The sequence below is a fragment of the Artibeus jamaicensis genome, unplaced genomic scaffold (assembly GCF_021234435.1).
Source record: "Artibeus jamaicensis isolate MK-2021 breed Jamaican fruit bat unplaced genomic scaffold, CSHL_Jam_final scaffold_1964, whole genome shotgun sequence".
Classification (NCBI taxonomy): Eukaryota; Metazoa; Chordata; class Mammalia; order Chiroptera; family Phyllostomidae; genus Artibeus; species Artibeus jamaicensis.
Window position 1 is genome coordinate 28,459,861 of NW_026522030.1, and position 9,007 is coordinate 28,468,867.

The following is a 9,007-nucleotide window of genomic DNA, read 5'->3' on the forward strand; positions in this document are numbered from 1 at the left end:
CAGTTTATAGGACAGTGTTCCAACCAACTGAGCCACACCAGCCAGAGCAAGAATTTTTAATTTCAGAATTACATTAACTCTGCTGGAGGTAAAATAACAAAGCTACTTATTCTTTGCCAGGTGAGAGAGAGTTGGTTTTTGTTTGCATCACTTTCAACTTTCTCTTGGAGTCATATTTTCTAAGCTCCTTCTCACACCATGTAAACATGAAAATGGCTTTGAAAAGTAATTTTCACTCAGTTTGTTATCAGAAGGCAAGGTTCTTCTGAATTCTTATATATTATAGAAGTTCTGCACTCACGGACCTAATTTTCATAAATAGTTCCAGGAAAAAAATTAAATAATGAATCCCTCACTTTTTTTTTAAATAGAAAAAGCTCTGGAATAGGTAACAGAAGGCTTTAACTCTCTAGCTTCACTTTTGTTACATGTTAAACATGTGACCCATTTAAGTTAATTAACATTGATTTTCTTCTCTGTTAAATGGTAATAAAAAAAGACCTATTCCTATTTTGTATAGCTGTTAAGGTCAGTAAAAATATTTGTGAAAATGCTTTGTATCTTATAGAGTACTATATTAATAGAAAGTTTCATATTTTTATTAAATCTAAGATTATCAATTGTAAGATATATCATTAGTTATATTTCACTAAGAATAAAATGCTGCTGATTAAATTATGCTGCAATGCCTTATTTTTTGCATGAACAGGTCACATCAGCCTATTTTTTTAACATTCTTTCATGTATTTCAAGAAATGTGGCAGTACTTCCTGCTTTCAGTTGTGTTGTGTAGCAGGAGATAGGCAATCAGAACAGAGCAAAAGGCCCTGTTTTTCCCTAAGTCTAGTAAAACATTTAACTGTTTTATTGAAAGAAAGCATAGAATTGTAGCCATTCCTCCCATGATTAATATTTCCTCTGCTAATTAATATTTGCTCTTCAAATACATGCATTTTTGCTCTGTTCCATGCCTTTCTTCATAGGCAATAGTTTCATTTCATTGTTAAATCAAAGTACGGTATTTTAAAAGACATTTTAAATGGCAATTAAATGCAACATGTGACATCCCAGCAATGCACATACTTAACTGATGTGATAAAAATGTAAACATCTTTGTCCAAGGTTGTCTATGCGTGGTTGGTGACAACTCCTTTACGACTGTCACCTTACAGTGATTGTAAGACAGGTGCTGATTTAAGGCATGTAAAAATGTGTGGCAAAAGTTGTCTCAGAATTGAATATTACATTTATGTTACTAGCCACAGCAGGACATTTTATTCTTAATATAAACTGTGGTTACATTGTTATTTGATGCATCTTAGTATTAGGAGTGTGAGACTCTTGGAAACTAGTCCAGCCTGCTAAGGTCACAGAGAAACAGTCAGATGCTTCTTCAGTGTTTATAGACAGTGTAGTGCCTACTATGAGTAATCACTTCTCTACACTAAACTCTGTTAATTTACTTTGTCACTTTCTACAAGTTCTAATATGGCATGGTTTTGTGATTGTTTCTTTTGATCACTTTCTTTTGAAGTAGGCCTAATTATTTGGATCTCTTTAATGTATTGTATTTGGAATTAAACTTACTACTTTAGTTATGCTTATGAAAGTGGTAGATGGTGGCTCTGTATCTGAGGACACTCAACAGCTCTCAGCGCCCGGCCCAGCTTCTTTAAAAATGTCTACTGTTCATGAAATTCTGTACAAGCTTAGCTTGGAGGGTGATCACTGTACACCCCCAAATGCATGGGGGTCAGACTAACTTCACACTAACTTTGATGCCAACTGGGATGCTTTGAAGATTGAAACTGCCATCAAAATCAAAGGTGTGGATGAGGTCACCATTTTCAACATTTTGACCAACTGCAGCAATGAACAGAGACAGGACATTCCCTTCACCTACCAGAGAAGGACCAAAAAGGAAGTTGCATCAGCACTGAAGTCTGCCTTGTCCAGCCACCTGGAGAGGGTGATTTTGGGCCTATTGGAAACACTTCTTCAGTATGATGCTTCTGAGCTGAAGGCCTCCATGAAGGGACTAGGGACTGATAAGTACCCTCTCATTGAGATCATCTGTTCAAGGACCTACCAGGAGCTGCAGGAAATGAACAGAGCCTACAAGGAAATGTACAAGACTGTCCTAGAGGACATTTCCAACACATCTGGTGATCTCCACAAGCTGATGGTTGGTCTGGCAAAGGGTAGAGGAGCAGAGGATGGCTCTGTCATTGATTCTGAACCTGATAGACCACTATGCCTAGGATCTCTGTGATGCTGGAGTGAAGAGGAAAGGAACTGATGTTCCCAAGTGGATTAGCATCATGACCGAGCAGAGGGTGTGTCACCTCCAGGAAGTATTTGAAAGGTATAAGAGCTACAGCTCTTATGACATGTTGGAGAGCATCAGTGGAAGTCAAGGGAGACCTGGAAAATCCTTTTCTAAACCTGGCCCAGTGTAGCCAGAACAAGCCCCTGTATTTTGCTGACTGACCGTAAGACTCTGTGAAAGGCAAGGGGACATGCAACAAGGTCTTGGTCAGAATCATGATCTCCTGCAGGGAAGTAGACATGTCAAATCTGAATTTAAGAAAAAGTATGGCAAGTCCTTGTACTATTACATGCAGCAAGACACCAAGGGTGACTACCAGAAAGTGTTGCTATACCTGTGTAGTGGGGACCACTGAGGCCCAAGATGGCTTGAGTGTCCAGAAATTGTGCTCCTCCTATACTTCCAGCAAACAATTCTAGAAAATCAGCTTGTGATTAATAGTCCCCTGTGCCTGTCCCTGTGAGGATGATGTTAGTATTTCTCCTGTCCCAACCTTATTTCAGTTGTCTAAGCATTGTTTGGATTTCCCATCTAGTCTCTCTTTTAGCCAAAGAAATGAACATTACAAGGAGTCGGAAGTGAAATATATGATGTGAAACATTTTGCGTGTTGTGTGTTGTGTCAAAAACAGGTGAATCAACTGAATTTTTACTTCAGAAGCAATAAACAAACAAACAAACAAACAAACAAACAAATAAATAAATGGTAGGGTGGTCCATAATTAATTAAAAAACAGTGATTTTCTTAAATTTCTGAGTAACTAAAAATATTAACATATAAATAAATTCTGCATGTATTTGTGGTGTAGTTTTATTTTTAAATGGTGGTAAAACTTTACAGAACACTAGTTGTACATTATTATTTTAAATTAAGTGCATTTTTATTCTTATAATTTTTGTTCCAGGTCTTTTTAGCATGTCTATTTCTTTTTTACCTAGCCCTAGTTGGAAGGTTAAATGGACAGCATCAGAGTCAGGCTGCTGCTTCTGGCAGACACCTATGAAATTAGTTTCCTAGGTACCTTGCCACAAAGTTCCACAAACTGTATGGTTAAAAAAATACCCAGAGCTTTGGAGGCTAGAAATCTGAAATTAGGGTGCTGACCTGGCTGTGTTCACTCTGAAATTGTTAAAGGAGAATCTCTTCTTGCTTCTTTCTGGTTTCTAGTGCTTTTCTGACAATCCTTGGCATTCCTTGGCTTGCAGCTACAGCACTTTAGTCTCTGCGTTTGTTGTCACATGGCATTGTTCCTGTGTCTCTGTCTTCACATAGTGTTTTCTTCTTAAAGGGACAACAGTCACATATTATTACGGCCAACTCTAATTAACACAGATTGATGATATTTGCAAACACCCTACTTCCAAATAAGGTCACATTCCTGGGTACTGGCGCATAGGACTTCAACGTATCTGTTTTGAAGGAGACAATTTAACCCATAACACCTATTAACATCATTTTATGGGTTGACACCAATTCATTACTACACAAGTCACTGCTTATTTGTGTATAATAAATCTACCAGCATTAATCTGATAATCATTCTTAGCATTCAATACATATTTCTCCATTGTAGAAAAGGACCTGAAAAGAGAACTATTAGTGGGCTCACTGAAGTTCCCCATAAGCGTTGTCTCTTTGATATTAGACAAGTCCTGTAACCCTCTCAGAGCCAAATCTGAGTGGAATGTGGCAAGTCAATTGCAGACATTTTTGGTGGCTGCCGTCTTTTCTAGCTACTCACCATTCATTCCTTTAGTAATCCCTTTTTGCATTCAGTGGTTTGTTTGCCAAACCAGCAACTTTCATTTGAAAGTGAAACTGACATTGGCTTCTTTCCAGGTTTTAGATTCCTTTGCCCTTCTCTAAGATTTCTCATAATAGAAGGATGGTTGTTGAGTGATTTCATTTACAAGTTCTCTTAGAACATTGGGACACCATCCATCTCAGCCAAATGACTTCAATTCATATAAAACAACTTTACTACCTTTGGATTTTATATTCCCTTATGAATGCTTGTTTTATACTTGGCAGAGAAATCAGAAGCAAAACCAGAAATTTAGATGTTCGGTTTTCTTTCTATCCAACTTCAGTATAACATCTTTTCCTATACAATGGGCCTGGCCCTCTTTTGTTCACCTTCTTATTTGCAAAACAACATTTTAAAATGTTTTGTTATACTTAGCAGTTAATAAACCTAAATCTAATTATTTTGGACAGCATTCACAATACTATGGTTTCATACACATGTACAATTATTTGTATTTTTTCCCCATTCTTGTGGTATTTACTTCCTTGTTTCTTTCTTCTAAGATTATTTGCCATTCCATAATTACATCAATAACAGCTTCCTAATTTTCTTGAGATCAACCATTCAAGAGTCATTCTTGGATTCACATACAAGAGAACCATGAATTATAGTATTTTTGAATATGCCTCTTTAAGTATCTCAGCGGACTTTTGATCAACAGGCCTTGCTCAACCTTTTCCACTATAATTTGTTATTTAATTGTTGTTCAAGTACAGTTTTCTGTCTTTTGCTCCCATCCCAGCCCCCCACCTCCAGTGCTCCCACCTCCCTCCCATTTCTACCCCCTTAGTTGTTGTTCATGTGTCCTTTATACTAGTTCCTGTAAATCCTTCCCCTTTTCCCCTTGAAATTCCCTACCCTCTCCCCTCTGGTCACTGTCCACTTGTTCTCTATTTCAGTGTTTGGGGTTATATTTTGCTTGCTTGTTTGTTTTGTTGTTCAGCTTCCTGTTAAAGGTGAGATCATGTGGTATTTGTCTTTCAATGCCTGGCTTATTTCACTCAGCATAATGCTTTCCATTTCTATCCCTTTCCACTATAATTTAATATGATAGGAATGTTCTCTTCCAAGACTTTTATCATGCTCTTATGACCAAATAACTCCTGGTTAAAATTAGGTCAAGAATAGTAGTTCTTCAAGTCATTTCTTTTATGATCAAAGAATTGAGAGTAACAGAAAGACTGGACAAGAACTTGTCAGAACTGTTATTTTTAGACAAATAAGATTTGCTGCCTCTTTGTGGACAAATAAATGTTTTCATTATTGCTATATTTTTCTTGTTTCTTTGCCAAGAAGGGATGCACTATTGGCTTCCTAACAGGGAGATGATGTGTGTTATCATGGCAATGTTGCTTTTATTTCTTTCTCTTTTAAGTTCTATACCATGTTTTTCAACATGCTTCTATCAATGCTTTAGGTATTTTTAAATAGAAAAAATGATGCAGAATTTAAATGTAGCACTACCTCTCCTAGATTTGACTACATTACTAAGAATATATATGTTTCAAGTTTGAAAGTACATGAAAGAGTAATCTTTCATGAATAATTACATATTTCTGAGAACTTTCAAGGGTCAATCCTATGTTTCTTGTACCACTCAGCCAAATAAAAAAACATAAAAAAGCTGTCATAGATTCTCCTTCCAATTAAGCTCAGAGTGAATTTTTTGGGGAAAAGGACATCATGGGGTGAGATGCCATTTGTATGGCCTTTAGCCTGAGGGCAGGATGTAATCATATTTGCACAAAGTAACTAAAACTTGGATAGGAAGCCGTAATTCTCTGGCCTGAGCACTAAGAGAACATTGACTGGGGTAACAGCAGCCACTGGAAAGTAAGGGAAATCTTAGAAAAGAGAAATCTAGAAAAAGGAAGCCTCCAAATCTGTATAAACTTTGCCCAAATCTCTGGATAATTCCAGAACCACTATGTGTGGGATAAAATTCAGATGCAGAGAAAATAATTGATTAATTTTGAGCTGCTAATCAGAAGACAGAGTTGGCAGTTTGAATCCAACCAAGTTAATTGTCTGCTTTAAAAAAATTAACACTGTATGAGGGTGAAAATGAAATTTATATAACATTCACAATTTCAGGATACAATCCCAAACTACTAAAATATAAAGAACTAGAAAAATGTGACTCACTATTAAGAAAAAATAAACAATGAAAGAATGACAACTTTAAGTTGACTCAGAAGTTGAAATAGTTGAAAAGAATTTTAAGGCATCTATTATAGCTATGCTCAGAGAGGCCAAGGCAAATATACTCAGAGTGAATGAGAGAAAATATCTTGTCTGGCAATTGGAAATTATAAGAAAAGGAACAAAATGTAAATTCTAGGCTTGTAGAATAAAACATCTGAAATGGAAACTTCACCTAACCAGAAAGTGAAGATGACAGAAGAAAGTAGCGAGTGACCCTTGATAGTTTAATAGAAATGATGCCACTTTGTAGAATGAGAGAAAAATAGAAAAAAGAAAAAGAGCCTTAGTGACTCTGTGGACATAACAAAAAGTGAAGAATGTGAGGACAGGAGAAAAATACTTGCCGAAAAATGGCCAAAACTTTCCCTAACTGGGGAAAGGCCTAATATTACAGATTCAAGTAAGCCAGTGAAACTCTAGCAGGTAAACACAAAGAACCTGATGTCAGACTGCTGAACACCCAAAGATAATAAAAAATCTTGAAAGCATCTAGGAAAAAAGGATGTTTTGTACAGAGGAAAAAATGATTTCATTGCTGACTTCTTGTCAAACACTATGGAGGCTAAAAGCAAGTGAAAGAAAGTCTTAAAGTGCTGACAACTAACAAGCTATCAACCCAGAATTCTGTATACGGTGAATATATATATATTTTGAACAGTGGTATGTATGATTGAGAGTGGGAAGTTATTGGGACATCTTGCCAAGAATGCTGCAATCATCCTAACAATTTTAAAATAGGCAATGAATATACACCATGCTTTATGCTTTATGCAGTGCTACATCATAAGAATGTTTGAATTCTTGCTTCTTGGTTTGTAACTATATTTTTCATTATCAGAAATGCCTCAGGACTAGAACAGGGTAGTTATTTCTTACTGAAGGAATCTTTGTCAGATCATAAGAGCAGTGGCTTCATAATATTCAAATGTAAAGGAATAAGTCATAATTAGGTATAATTCATGCTAATTATCTTGTTTATGAAAGAAGGAGGTAAGAAAGGCACTACATGAAAGATTGTTTATAGATGGACATTCTGTGTTGTTTACCTAGCATGAGGTATGTGTGTGTGTGTGTGTACATGCCCATGGTGTAGCCATTTCTGTTTTCTTATTTAAAATGATCCAGGAAGGAAGACTTTTCAGACAGAATACTAAAAACCCAATGCAATAGTATCTGATTATTTTTTAATGTCACTGTAAAGGAGGAAAAATTCTCCACTAACCCCTTAGGGTCTCCAACTGGGCCTAAGAATTAGTTGTTTTTCCATTTTTTCATTGTATTTTTTCCTATTACTATTTAATCCTCTTATATTTCCCCTCCCCCTGCAGTCATCACACTGTTGTCCATGTCCATGAGTCCTTTTTCTTTTTTGCTAGATTCCTCTACCCCTTACCCTCCCACCCTTCCCTTTGCTGTCATCCTGCTATTTATGAGTCTATCTCTATTTTGTATGTTAGTTCAGTGTGTTCATGAGATTCCACACATGTATGAAATCATATGGTATTTGTCATTCTCAGACTGGCTTATTTCACTTAGCATAATGTTCTCCAGATCTGTCCATATTGTTACAAAGGGCAAAACTTTTTTCATTTTTTTTATGGCTGAGTAGTATTCCATTGTGTCAATGTCCCATAGTTGTTTTATCCACTCATTTACTGATAGACACTTGGGCTGCTTCCATATCTTGGCAATTGTAAATAATGCTGCAATGAACATGGGGGTGCTTATGTTTTTTTAATTAGTGTTTTGGGTTCCTTCAGATATATTCCCCAAAATGGGCTTGCTGGATCAAAAGGCAGACTCATTTTTAAATTTTTGATTGTATCTTCATATTGCTTTCCACAGTGTCTGCATCAATCTGCATTTCTGCCAACAGTGCACTAGGGTTCCCCTTTCTCCACATCCTCTCCAGTACTTATTGTTTGTTGATTTATTGATGATTGCCACTCTGACAGGTGTGAGATGATATCTTATTGTGGTTTTAATTTGAATTTTTTTGATGATTTGTAATGTTGAGCATCTTTTCATATATCTATTGGCCATACAGTTCTTTTTAGAGAAGTGTCTATTCAGGTCCTTTGCCCATATTTGTTTATTTGGCGTTGAGTTTTGTAAGTTCTTTATAAATTTTGGATATTAATCCCTTACCAGATGTATGGGAGAGTATGTTCTCCCATTCCATGGGTTGTCTTTTTTTTGTAAAGTTTTCCTTTGCTGTGCAAAAACTTTTTAGCCTGAGATAATCCCATTTGTTTATCTTTCTTTTGTTTCCCTTGCCTGGGGAGATATATTTAATAAAATATTGCTATCAGTAATATTTCCAATGTTGCTCCCTATGTCTTATTCTACAACTTTAATGGTTTCTGGTCTAACATTTAAATCTAATCCATTTTTTAATTTATTCTTGTGTGCGATATAAGAAGATGGCCTGGTTTCATTTTTCTGCACGCAATCAAGTGGGATTGATTCTGGAAATACAAGGTTGATACAACATTGACAAAACAATAAATGCACTTCACCGCATAGAAAAAATGAAGGATAAAAACCATATGATCATATGAATAAATGCAGAAAAACATTTGATAAAATTCAGCACCCATCCATGATAAAATCTCTCAGCAAAGTGAGAATAGAGGGAACATACCTAAACATAATAAAAGCCTTAT

At 36.0% G+C, this 9,007-nt stretch overlaps 1 pseudogene; it reads left to right on the forward strand.

The window, feature by feature from the left end:
- The first annotated feature begins 1,651 nt into the window (after positions 1–1,651).
- Positions 1,652–2,684, forward strand: LOC119035889 (annexin A2-like; annotated as a pseudogene).
- Positions 2,685–9,007: the final 6,323 nt, after the last annotated feature.